Source organism: Lacerta agilis, chromosome 3 (genome assembly GCF_009819535.1).
Source record: "Lacerta agilis isolate rLacAgi1 chromosome 3, rLacAgi1.pri, whole genome shotgun sequence".
NCBI classification, from domain to species: Eukaryota; Metazoa; Chordata; class Lepidosauria; order Squamata; family Lacertidae; genus Lacerta; species Lacerta agilis.
The window spans coordinates 87,339,073-87,351,863 of record NC_046314.1 but is presented as its reverse complement, the minus strand read 5'-3'; the positions used below and the strand labels follow the sequence as shown (position 1 = coordinate 87,351,863).

Genomic DNA, 12,791 nt, shown 5'->3' with positions numbered 1-12,791 from the left:
CGCCAGAGAGGCCAGGTAGATTTTGAGTGCCGCATTTCCACCACAGGCTTGAAGTTCCCCATCTCTACTCGTATTATTTATTTATTTATTCTACCCACCTTTTGCTCCACGGAGCTCAAAGTGGCATTCATGGTTTGCCCCTTCTTCATTTAACCCCCCACAACAACCTTTGCGAGGTAGCTTAGGCTGAGAGGCAGTGACTGGTCCAAGGTCACCCAGTGAGCTTGAAGGCCGAGTGGGGGCTGGCACCCTGCTCTCCCTCTATCCCACACTCTAACCCCTCTGCTAACACAAGCTCAATGCTCCTGAGATTCTTCTTGTGTAGAGTGTGGGGGTCTTCTCTGATGTGATTCTGCAGACGTGGAGGCCTGCTCGGAAGGCATATGTGCAGAACACTCTTGTGTGATTCTGGCTGTGTGAAGGAGTGTTGGGTACGCACAGAGAATGCTAAAAATGCAAAAGCAGAGCTGCTGGCAAGCAAGTGTTGTTGAAGCAGAAAGGAATAATGAGCAGGAATGAGGCAGAGTGGGGAGGGAGGGGGAGAGAGAGAATGATAATAATCTCTTAAAGAAAGTTAACAAGGCAGAGAGGGAGAGAGAGAGAGAGAAAGGGAGACTTGATTGTATGCAGTTTCTGGGGATATGGTGTCACAAGTTCTGTACCAGTCTTCCCCAACCTGATGCCCTCCAGGTATATTGAACTAAAACTCTTGTCAGCCTCAGCCAACATGGGAATGTGTGGGAGGGGAGAGGGAGGGAGGGAGGGGTAGGGAAGGGAGAAAGAAAGAAAGAAAGAAAGAAAGAAAGAAAGAAAGAAAGAAAGAAAGAAAGAAAGAAAGGTAATTAGGCAACTGCAATTTGCCAGTCTTCAAAAGTGAACCACCCACTAAAGAACTAAAACAATAATGTAATAATGAGGGCACTGGCATACAAGGGCATCTAAATAGCATCCAGGATGAAAGAACTATTGCCACTAATCAGTAGTCCTTTGCTTCATGATTCTGCCAAAACCACTAAACAAGAATTACGTAAGTAAACAGAAAGATCTAAAATAGCTGAAATATCTCTGGATGTGTCCCTCGTTTGAAATGATATTGCTCACCAGGGCAGTTAACCTGCAATACGGATTGAATAAGGCACAGTTCCTTTTCTCACTAAGTGAGAAGGTGTACTTGAAATAGAGTTATATAAAGAGGCATCTATTTCAGGGATGTTTTTCTTTCCTTTTTTTTGATAGTGTAAATTATTTTGGATTGGAAATAAGCGCCAGGGGAGATGGTTGCAGGCCTACGCTGCAATCTGCCCAACTTCCTACCTCTCTCCCTGGTTTCCAACAGTGAGCCCTCCTGGAATTATTTTTGTTTGGTGTTCTCATTATTTTCTTTATTTTTGCTGAATTTTGTTAACTAACTAGACACTAGAGAGACCCACAAGGGAATTTTCATCTCATGAAGTAAAATGTTAGAAGTAGCACCCAGTTGGCAATATTATTTGCAGTGGGAATCCACACTTAAAAGAAACTTGGTATTAAACTTGTTGTTGTTCAGTTGTTCAATTGTGTCTGACTCTTCGTGACCCCATGGACCAGAGCACGCCAGGCACGCCTATCTTTTACTGCCTCCCGCAGTTTGGCCAAACTCATGGTAGTCATTTCAAGAACACTGTCCAACCATCTCATCCTCTGTCGTCCCCTTCTCCTTGCACCCTCCATCTTTCCCAACATCAGGGTTTTTTCCAGGGAGTCTTCTCTTCTCATGAGGTGGCCAAAGTACTGGAGCCTCAACTTCAGGATCTGTCCTTCCAGTGAGCACCCAGGGCTGATTTCTTTAAGGATGGATAAGTTTGATCTTTTTGCAGTCCATGGGACTCTCAAGAGTCTCCTCCAGCACCATAATTCAAAAGCATCCATTCTTCAGCAATCAGTCTTCTTTATGGTCCAGCTCTCACTTCCATACATTACTACTGGGAAAACCTTTGTCGGCAAGGTGATGTCTCTGCTTTTTAAGATGCTGTCTAGGTTTGTCATTGCTTTCTTCCCAAGAAGCAGGCGTCTTTTAATATCATGACTGCTGTCACCATCTGCAGTGATCGTGGAACCCAAGAAAGTAAACTAGGTAATAGGAAAATGTTCTTGCTAAATTAAGAACTCTGGATTGGGAAGTCCTGAATTTGATTTTGTCTGCAAATGTTTTGTCATATAAGTCATTGTATAGTTGGAGTCATTGTGAGCTAATGGGATTTGTACCTTCTCCTGTTGTGAAAAGCAACATTTTTCTTGCCTCTAAGATTGCAGAAGTTGCTGTGATAAAGATCTTGGAGAGCTTCCTCCATGTAAGGTTGTATACTCAAATGCTCAGTGCCATTTGGAAAGGCTGGCATATTTGAGGAAAGTTTAATCTCAGATGTATCTTTGCTGGGAAATAAATAATTCAGATAAATCAAATGGAAAGGCCACGTGTCGACGGCTTAAAGACATCAAAAATGACTCTGAGAATGGGCTGCAACGAGCTCTCTTGAAGAATTATTCCTTGAATCGGCGCCCTCAACCTTCTCTCCCTCTTTCCCTCTCTCTGTGCTGTTGGAAGTTTCTGCATAAAAGTAGTAAAGATGTCGTCCCACAGTGAGATCCAAGAATGTGAAAATGTAGTGCAATGCATCTTGGTTTTGCAGTGGTGGGAAACCTCTGACCCTCCAGATGTTGTTGGACTTCAACTCCCATCAGCCCCAGCCAGCATGGCCAATGGTCAGGGGGTGATGGGAGTTGGAGTCCAGCCACATCTGGAGAGCCACAGGTTCCCCCTCCTTGTTCTACTATAAGATTTCAAAGCATGAAGCTCAAAAACAAAAAAACAAAATCTCCAGCTGCGGTCTGGAGCGTTGTGTACTGGAATTGCTTCTTTTTGTGAAAGAACAATTGGGAATGGGGGAGGGGAGGAGGGGAGGGAAGTTGAACTTTTATTGGTTTTGTAAAAAAAAAAATGTGTTGGCAATTTGGTGACCTATGAAATACCATAAGCAGCAGAAAACATTTATCCAGTGACAGCCCGAGGTAGCACAGGCAGCTCTTAGTGGGTTTATTTTCATTATTACAGCAATTTTAGGGCTGCATGCTGCAATTTTCACTCGCAGTGAGGTATTAAATTGAAATTACCCCAGATGTAATTGTCACACAGAATAATTCTGGACATGCTGAATTTAATGTTTTCCAAGCTGTGGTTTTATTATCCAAGCGAGTGCCAAAAAACCGCTTGTCAACAGCTTCGGCGGCAATGTGCCTTTTCAAGTGGTAGGATGGTTAATGGGCAGGGGTTGTTTAGGAGAAGCCTTAAAGAGCATTCTGGCCCCATCTTCTTAAGTGGTAAACTTATTGATCCAATGAGCTTGCCCAGTGGCGTCAAATGCCCTTTATACGTGAGTTTCATGTTTTGAAGGATTTCCTTTCAATGTGTCGCTTGGACCACTAATGGCACATCACATTTCAGTGCTACTAGACAGACCTCACATTTCTACAGCGTCTTTAAAATGTTGCCCTGGTAGACCTGTACTCCACGTTCTCAGGTTGGTTGAGATATTCACGTGCTACATTCAATGAGCGGACAAGCTGTCTACACAGATAGTTGGGCTGTACACTCAAGCAGCATTCAGTGGACGTACTGGGTGTGTATAGAATTGCTGAGCATAGGCTCTTTCGCACAAATGCTTGTACACGTGTAGACTTAGCTGTGATCATTGTAACTGGTGAACAGGCCTAGGGTGAACGACGATTTGGGATTGATGTGAACACTGGATTCCCCTCTGCTGCTCTCGTAACAGGCGGTTTGAAGGAGTCACCATGTAGCCATTCACCGTGAAATGTGAAAGGCAGGGTGGCATAATGCTCAGTGTGACAAATGTTGGAAGCAGGACTAGAACTCACACAGCCAAAGGAATGCATAAATATAAACAGATCATACCTGGTTTTAATTATATTAATGCTTGATTGTTTTTAATGGTTTTTATGTTTTTAGCAGTTCTTAATTTTATCTGTAAGGTGCCTTGAGTCCCTGTCAGGGAAAATGTTGGGGTGGTTGTTGTTGTTGTTGTTGTTGTTGTTGTTGTTGTTATTGTTGTTATTGTTGTTATTGTTGTTATTATTATTATTATTTATGCCTACATTTATGAAGGCCCCTTTTAAACCTGCCCAGGTTGGTGGTCCTCACCACGTCTCATGGCAGTGAATGTTGTACTTTATTGATAAGCTGTGTGAGAGACAGAGAGAGAAAGAAAGAGAGAGAGGTGAGCGGGGACCTAAGAACATAAGAACAGCGCTTCTGGATCAGGCCAGTGAACCATCTCGTCCATCACCCTGTTCTCACAGAGACCACGCTAGATGCCTATGGAAAGCCCAGAAGCAGGAACCTGAGCAAAATGGCAGCCCCCCCTCCATAGTTTCCATTCAGAGGCATACTGCCTCCGACAGTGGTGTTTGTGGGAGGGGGAATATTCATCAGCCATGAGCAGCCTTGTCAATTCAGCGTCATTGGGTGACCTCAAGTTCTAATACTACGAGCGTGGGAGAATTCCCTGCCCCCCACTAAACGTTTTTCTAAAATAGAAGGGTATTCCTCATCTTTGTATTTTGTGTTTCTTTTTGTATTTTCATGCTGGAAACTGCTCTGAGATCTCTGGATGAAGCGCAATACAGAAATCTAATAAGCAAACAAAATGAATAAAAACAGAGAGTTGCTCAAACCCCTGTCCATTTTTGCTGCCCTTTGCTGCACCCTTTCCTGTTAATGGTCACCTCCCTGTTGTGGCTCAATTCGTTATCCCCTGCTGCCAGACTGCTGAGCTCTTTCCAGGGAAGGGAAGGTGAGGAGTGAACCTGTCCCAGCCACTGGGCATGACTTGAGGACAGGAGCGTTCTTTGCGTTTCAGGTAGCAGCAGGTATATAGAAAATCCAATTCTGCACTAGCTGGCTCTCAACTCTCAACATAATTGATGTATTAGTGGCTGGGATCTTCTGTCTCTATCAGTACGCCAATACCTCTCTCTTTCTCCCTCTCCCTCTCTCTCCCTCCCTCTCTTTTTTTGGAAGGAGACCCCTTTTGATGCTACGTACAAAGAAGATAGCAGGGCACACATCTGGGAGCATTTAGAACATAATTGTATATCAATAGCAGTGAGAAAGCAATTTTCTGGAAGTTTGGTGCAGACTATACAGAGCCGTCAGATCTGATGTTTTTTTCCCCTTTTTCAAATCTGATCTGATTTTTTTTTCTTTTCTTTTGAGATTAATTTGGCACATGGGAATGGTGTGTGTTATGATTTCAGGGCCCTCTTCCCCCACCCCTTGCTCCTTAGGGCCTTCTTTCAACAATTCTAACCCCCCCAAATATTTCTATTATTTCACATCCCCCCCACCCAAACCTGCTTTGAATTATTTATTCCCTGGCACTGCTTTTCTCAATAATATCTTTATTTAATATTACATTCTCTGCAATGCAGGAAGTTATTCAATGCAACCGTTTATTTAATTGGGGGAAAATCCAATTGGCAGGGGAGCCAGCAGTGTTGGTAAGAGCATTGCTCTCGTATGCCTTGTCCTTATGTAGCATTCAACGCATTCAACGTGTGTGGTGTAGTGTGTGGTGTAGTGGTTAAGAGCCGTGGACTTGTAATCTGGTGAACCGGGTTCGCATCTCCGCTCCTCCACATGCAGCTGCTGGGTGACCTTGGGCTAGTCACACTTCTTTGAAGTCTCTCAGCCCCACTCACCTCACAGAGTGTTTGTTGTGGGGGAGGAAGGGAAAAGGAGAAGGTTAGCCGCTTTGAGACTCCTTCGGGTAGTGATAAAGCGGGATATCAAATCCAAACTCTTCTTCTACTCTTTTCTGCCTGGCTCAAGTTCTCATTTATAAAAGAAGTGCATTATAAGTGCATTGTTGCAGGACCCCCTTTCCTCTTAATCCCATTTTCTCCAATCCCCACTTTTTAATTTCCCCCTTCCCTTGAATTATTTATTTTCAAAGTTCTTTTATATAATACTCCTTTATATAATACTGCTATAGTACTATATTAATAAACCAGCAAGGAGCCGGAAGGCATTGGATGCTGTAGTTTGTGTGTGCATCCCCCGGGGCAATAGGATACTCTGGGAGTATCTGTGGACAAGGTTGCAAGAGCTCTGCTGACACCCGCCAGCTCTCCCTGCAGCCAGCCCCTCTCCCGCCTTGCAAAGGTAAGTTTGCTTGGGAATAGGTGGATATAGGTGGCAGACTGGCTTGCAGTGAGCTAGTCCTGAGCCATTTATGCCTGATGACCCTACGAACATAGAACAATGTGCGGGTCAAATTACGAGAGTGGCCTGGTGTAATTGTAGGCCAAGTGAGTCCACGAAGCCTTTGTCATGCGCCAAAGCGGTGCTGATTGCTTCAGCGCGCATTCAATTTGTAGCTCAACCAACATTTAATGCACAGTTTTGCCTACAGTGCTTTGATTTCTGACTTAGGCGTTTTTGTACATTAAATGTGGGTTGAGTGCTGCTGCACATGGATTGGGTGTGTTCTTTATTTTTAACATTCTTGAACCATTTCCCAAGGCAGCTTACATAATATATTAGAAGCAGCAATAATGTAATAATAAAACACCAGCTTAAAATACACTTGCAAACTCTAAAGCAGCAATAAAAAAGCCAAGCAAACTACCATCAAGGATGAAACTGTGTATAAAGTTGTGTGCGGTGTAGAGAAAGTAAATGGGAGAAATGTTTTTTTCTCTCTTTTATGACACTAGATCTTATAGGCATACGAAGATGCAGAATATCGGAAGGTTCAGGATAGATAAAAGAAGGTACTTCTTCACATGGCACACAGTTTGCATTTCTTAGTTAAGAAAGTATAGAGATCTTTCCTATTCTAATTAATTCAAAAGGGTTATGTAAGCTTCTGGAAGCTTCTCTGTGTGAAAGAAACAAGCAGAAGGTTCGTGATGTTTGGGTTATACCTTCAGAGAAGCTGAGTACAGCTGGCTTGAACTGGTTCACTTATCTCTTCTGTCAAGGTCATGCTGACTATCAAAATAAGGCCAGAAGGAGCTTGGGTTTCACTCTCTTCCTTCTGGTGTGGTGTTCTGTACATAGTATGCTTAGTGTTAAGTTGTAGGCTTAATATGAGTTATTGTAAATTTATGTTAAGTCTGCTGCAACTGGATTTCTTATGGACAGTGCCAATCCTGAATGCATTGGATTTGTGACGATTATGCTCATTTGCCTTCAGTAGCATTAAAGCTCTGCTGTATGAAATGTTAATTGCCTCTGGTCTATTTTTTTTTTGGGGGGGGGAAACCTGCAATGTGTTTAAGTTGTTAATCTGCTACCTATACTTTGGAATGTACTCTGGATCAATATTGAGCAGAATTTCAATGACACAGTTGCACTCTGGAAATTGCTCCCACAAGAACTAGCATTGGCCACCAGCTTGGATGGGTTTAAAAGAGGATCAGGCAAATTCAGGGTTGATAAGGCTGTCTGTGGCAATTGGCTTTGCTAGCTATGTTCTGCTTCCACTGTTGACTTTGAATACTGGTTGCCAGGAATCCCAAGTAGGGAGAGTGCTGTTGTGCTCAGGTTCTCCTTGTAGACATCCCATAGGCATCTGTGAAAACAGGATGCAGGGCTAGATTCACCTGTCACCTGATCCAATAGGACTCTTTTTATGAAGGTAAGGTGAGATACACACACACACACACACACACACACACACACACACACACTTAAATCATAGCTGTCAACTCCCCCGCCCCCTTTTTAAGGGAAATTCCCTTATTCTGAATAGGATTCCTCGCAAGAAAAGGGAAAAGTTGACAGCTATGACTTAAATACCCTGTTAGATTTCTAAGGAGATTGGATATTCTTGATTCATAGGAAAGACTACAACTGTATGAGAGACAGTGGGACTATAACTTCTGCTAACTTCTAAGATTGTTTAAGCCACGGGCATTACGCCACTCTGGCCAAGTCACGGTGACTTCACCTGATCTGCAGTCCAGCACACAGTTAAGCTTGTTAAATCCCATTGACATCCTCCTCTGAAATATTACAGAGCAAGTCAGTTAATGAGAAGTCTTAACATGCCTGTCCGTGGTTCCTTGTTCTATAAATATGTCTGAGCAAAGCCTTTCATTGCAATTCCTGAGGCACTGCGAGGTTTTGCCTAAGCTTTAAGACTCCTCTGACCATATTTTGCTCTGCTTTCTCACTCCACACAGATTGCACGGCTTGTCTCTGCATTATTGTGCTGGATTATAACCACACACGACGGAAAACAATTAGAGGTCTCCTCTGAGATTTCTGCTTTTATATCTCCTGTTTTACAATTTTTTTAACCTGTGCGTACAGCATAAATCAAACATGAGAGTAAACTCTGGGCGATTCCTTCTGCCCTGCTGGAGTCAATATTGACAGAAAAGGCTGGCTCAATTAAAAAGGATATTTGAGTCTGATGCGCCAAAAGCGTTCCAATTTCCAAGAAAATGCCTGGAATTCCATACACAGATGCACAAAGCAGGAAACCCTTAGGATGGGAAGGTAGGAAGGCATTTTTAACAGGCACATGTGCAAACGATGGGGCTTTCCACTGTGAAGTTTATTTTTATCTTTTTAGAATTAAGCAGTTAGATTTGCGGGCAGGTCTGGCAGCTTTGAATAGCTGCCAGGGCCAGAGTCTGCCAGCTCATCCAATCAGTGCAATGTATCCAGGTCTGAGGAGCGTGGTACTGCATCAGGGACATTGTAGAAAATTTAAATGGGGGTTTGTCATTTGGTGCTGACTGAAATAACGTTGCTGCTATTGGTGCCTGTCACCAACTGTGCCTCACAGAGGGGGTCAGTGATGATGTAGGCGGTCACTTCAAACTTGGAGCTGGCCCTCGTTGTGGATGCATTAATGTTAGACAGTGAGAGTTGTTAAATTAGCCACTTGCTCCTTCTCAGAGAGGTTTCCCAGCAATATTTCTCCCTGTTCATTCCACAGCTGCCATTGTCTCCCTCCCATAACCATAGCATCCCTTTTCCTGGTTGTTTAATGAATTCCAGAGATTAACTAGTCTATTTTGCTGTTTCAAAATGGCTACAGAACAGCCCTAACAAACTCACAAACACAGACCTCAGTGAGTTTGGGCTTCAGTCCTTCTGTCCTAGTTTCACTTCGCTGTAATATATAAGGTGATTATCGACAGAAAGTATTGCCTCTCGTCACTCTCTTCAGGATCGGCGGTTGCTTGAAATAGTTGAAAACTATTAGGTTAGGCAAGGCCTTCATGACTGATGGAGGATTTGAACCCTGGTCTCTGAGGTCCCAGTTCAACACTCTAACCAGTATGCTACACTGACTGTTTAGGTGGAAGAGAATCCAGCAAACAAAACAACTAAGATAGTGAATGTTTGTCTGTCTGTATTAAATAGTGATTGCTCTTATACTACCCAGAGGGGCACCGTCTGTCTTAAGGTGTGCCAGTTGCCAATGCCCTAATATAGTTTAGGAATCATAGATGTGACAAGTGCTTGAGTAGAGAGATGCATAAATTTGGCATAAACTAAGCTAGAGACTTTATTTGGATCTAAACTAATTGATTGTCAGAAGGGAGCAATATATCTTCATGTAACACATCATAAACTTACCATGAATTTATTGTCACAAGAAGCTGTGTTGGCCTTTTAAAAAGTTATGATCAAACTCATGAAAGAAGACAGGTCTATCAACATCTATATGACTATTAAGCTCCACAGTCAGAGGCTGTATATCACTGATTACTAGATGCTTGGAATAAACTAGGAAGCAGAGCATCTTCTCCGTGCTTTGCTCGTGAGCATTTCAGGGGCAACTAGCTGGGTCACCTGGGAGGCAAATTTCTAGACTAGATGGATGTTCACTCTGACTTAGGAAGGAAATTCTTAAACTCAGTCTGTAGAAACTGATTGTAGTCAAATAGCATGTCCTATATTCCTCTCAAATACATTGCTGAGGAAGGCAGAGGGGCGGGTCACCTATTCCTCCCCTCTTGACTCTTCCTCTGGAGCACCTATACTGTTGGTTATTATGAGCTATAAAAGTGGCCATGGCAAATATTGGATTTATAACCAAGGAGCAACTGGTACAGTGAGTTGGTGCCATGCCACTGCACTCCTGTCGGTAGAGTCACTGTCATTTACTGGGACATTTACAGGTTTGGGTACCAGTTGAATGCAGTAGCAGAGCCAATCCATGCTTTCCCTACCCTGCATTCCTCCCCCTGCCCTCCCCCTTTGCTCTACCCCGATCCCCCCAACTTTCAAACATTTCTTCCCAGCTCATGAAAGGCTGGATGTAAGGCCAAATGGAAGATTTCATGGTTTTTGGATCCCCAAGTTGGATTGTAAACTTCGGAATCCTGAATTAAATACTAAAGCTGGTGTTTATTTTGGATTAAAATGTGGCCTCAGATTTCTGTAGTGACCCTCAAATCCTCAAGCATGAGGTGGTTTACTCAATGACCTAACTTCATTGTTGGGGGAATTGTTAAGAGGCAGTGCCTCTTACATCATCATCATCATCATCATCATCATCATCATCATTTATTATTTTATTTGTACCCTACTCATCTGACTGGATTGCCCCAGCCACTTTGGGAAGCTTCCAACAGATATAAAAACATAACAAAACATCAAACATTTAAAAAACTTCACTATACAGGGCTGCCTTCAGATGTTTTCTAAAAGTTATATTGTTATTAATCTCTTTGACATAAATACAACACTAACTGCCTCTCTCTAGATTTTCCCACCATCTTTTGGCAGCTCCATCTGGGAGCCGGGCTACCTCTAAACACATGTTATTCCAGATTCATGGAAGAGGAAGAAGTTCAGTTTGTGCACAATTTTCTACCTCGCTTTAGTTAGGTTTAGTGAAGTCTTCTCCCTCTGCCTTCCCAGTCCCAGAGATGAATGTGAGGGGAGCAGAGCAGTGTTAACACAAATTGGGAGCACCATCCTATTGTGGCCTGTAGTTTGGGAAGCACAGTTTTAAAGGTAGAAAGCCAACAAAACATGTCAAAAGAGCTTTCCCCCTTTTTCCTTTTTTTTTTTTTTTTTGGTAAAAGAGGAACCAATTAGTGTTGAAGGCTTTGAGGAAAACCCTTTTTGTGTGATGAAAGGCAAAACATCTGAAAGATCTGTCTACAAAGGTCCCCCTGCCTATTGAATGGGTTGCCACAAGGCTGTGCATATCACAGAGAGAGAAAGGCAAGGAAGTGTCGCTTGTATATTCAGAATGTCATTAAAAGCTCGATTTCCATCTGTGTGGTTAACATGTAATTCACCTTTTACAATAAGGCATTCACACCAAACAGCAGACACCACTGGATATGGATACAATGGGGTGGCGTGAGCCAATTATTTATCTTGGGTCAGGGCGAGAATGACTCTGAAGCTCCAGGTGAAAAGTTGTGGTGCGGATAAGGTGTGCATATCCCACAGGATGTTGGACCCAGAACTCGGCAACCTATCTGAATCTTTACATAAATGTTACGTCATCATAATCTTCCATCTGTTTAATTGTCTTTCACTTTCCCACAAGATTGTTGCTTGCAACACATTAAATGAACAACAATAAATATCTCAGTTCAAAAATAAAGGCATACAACATGACATAAAATAGTCCGAATAGGCAAAGCAATTTATTTATTTACTTTACATCTCACCTTTTCCTCCAAGGAGCTCAATCTGGACACATACATGGTTTTTTCCCCCTCCCTGTTTTATCCTCACAACAACCCTGTGAGGAAGGTTAGGATAAGAGACAGTGACTGGCCTAAAGTCACCCAGTGGGGATTTGAACCCAGGTGGTCTCCTGGGTCCTAGTATCTGGTAAACTCTAGCATCTTCCAGCCAAGGCTCAGCTCTTCTGCTCTAATGAAATGTCACTTCAAAGTAGAAGAGAATTATGTGGGTGCCAACCTCAAGGTTTCTGTTTGATATTTATGCTTCATTCTTTTATTGGTGGGTTATTTGAAAATGAGACTGCAGTTTTAATATTGAATTTTTAAATTTGTATTTTAATCTGTTATTTTAAATTGATTGTGTTTATGTTTTTGCTGTGATTTTAATTAGTGTTAGCCGCCCTGAGCCCGGTTTTTGGCTGGGAAGGGCGGGGTATAAATAAAAATTTATATTATTATTATTATTATTATTATTATTATTATTATTATTATTATTATTATTATTAAAGAAAGCAGGAAATGCACTGTGTGAACAGCACTTGGTGCTTCATTTCCAAATGAAGAGGCGTTGGGAACCCAGCCTGGACATCATGTCTTCTGCCTCAGTGACACACAACTTGCAAAGTTGATAGTTTGGAGCAATAGCAGCCTGGACATTAAAATTGAGATCTTGCTCTTGGGCAAAGCCCAGGGGGCAGTAACCTGAGTCGGGGCCTTCTTGGCAATGGCACCTTCTTTATGGAACAGGCTGTTTCATAACTATTTCAGTTTTTCCAGTTACTTTAGATGCCCCTTTTTGCCCAGGCTTTCTGATTCTGTTGAAGTTGCCTTTAAGGGGAATTCTTTCTTTCTTTTTAGTCCCCTGCTTTGCCGAGCAGTTGATAGTATATATTATCTTACTGCTCTTGTAATTAATGAGTTTTCTTGGAATTTTAAGATTTTTTAAAAATTAATGGTTATGTTTACGTCCTTTATATGATGACTTGTGAACAGCTCTGTGATATGTAATAAATAATAAGTATTGTGAACAGTGCTCCAGTAATTTTTTGTTTCATAAC

At 42.4% G+C, this 12,791-nt stretch overlaps 1 protein-coding gene across 1 annotated transcript in view; it reads left to right on the top strand.

Moving 5' to 3' along the window:
- The window catches only part of GALNT14 (polypeptide N-acetylgalactosaminyltransferase 14), a 230,414-nt gene that overhangs the window by 144,594 nt on the left and 73,029 nt on the right, over positions 1 to 12,791 (top strand).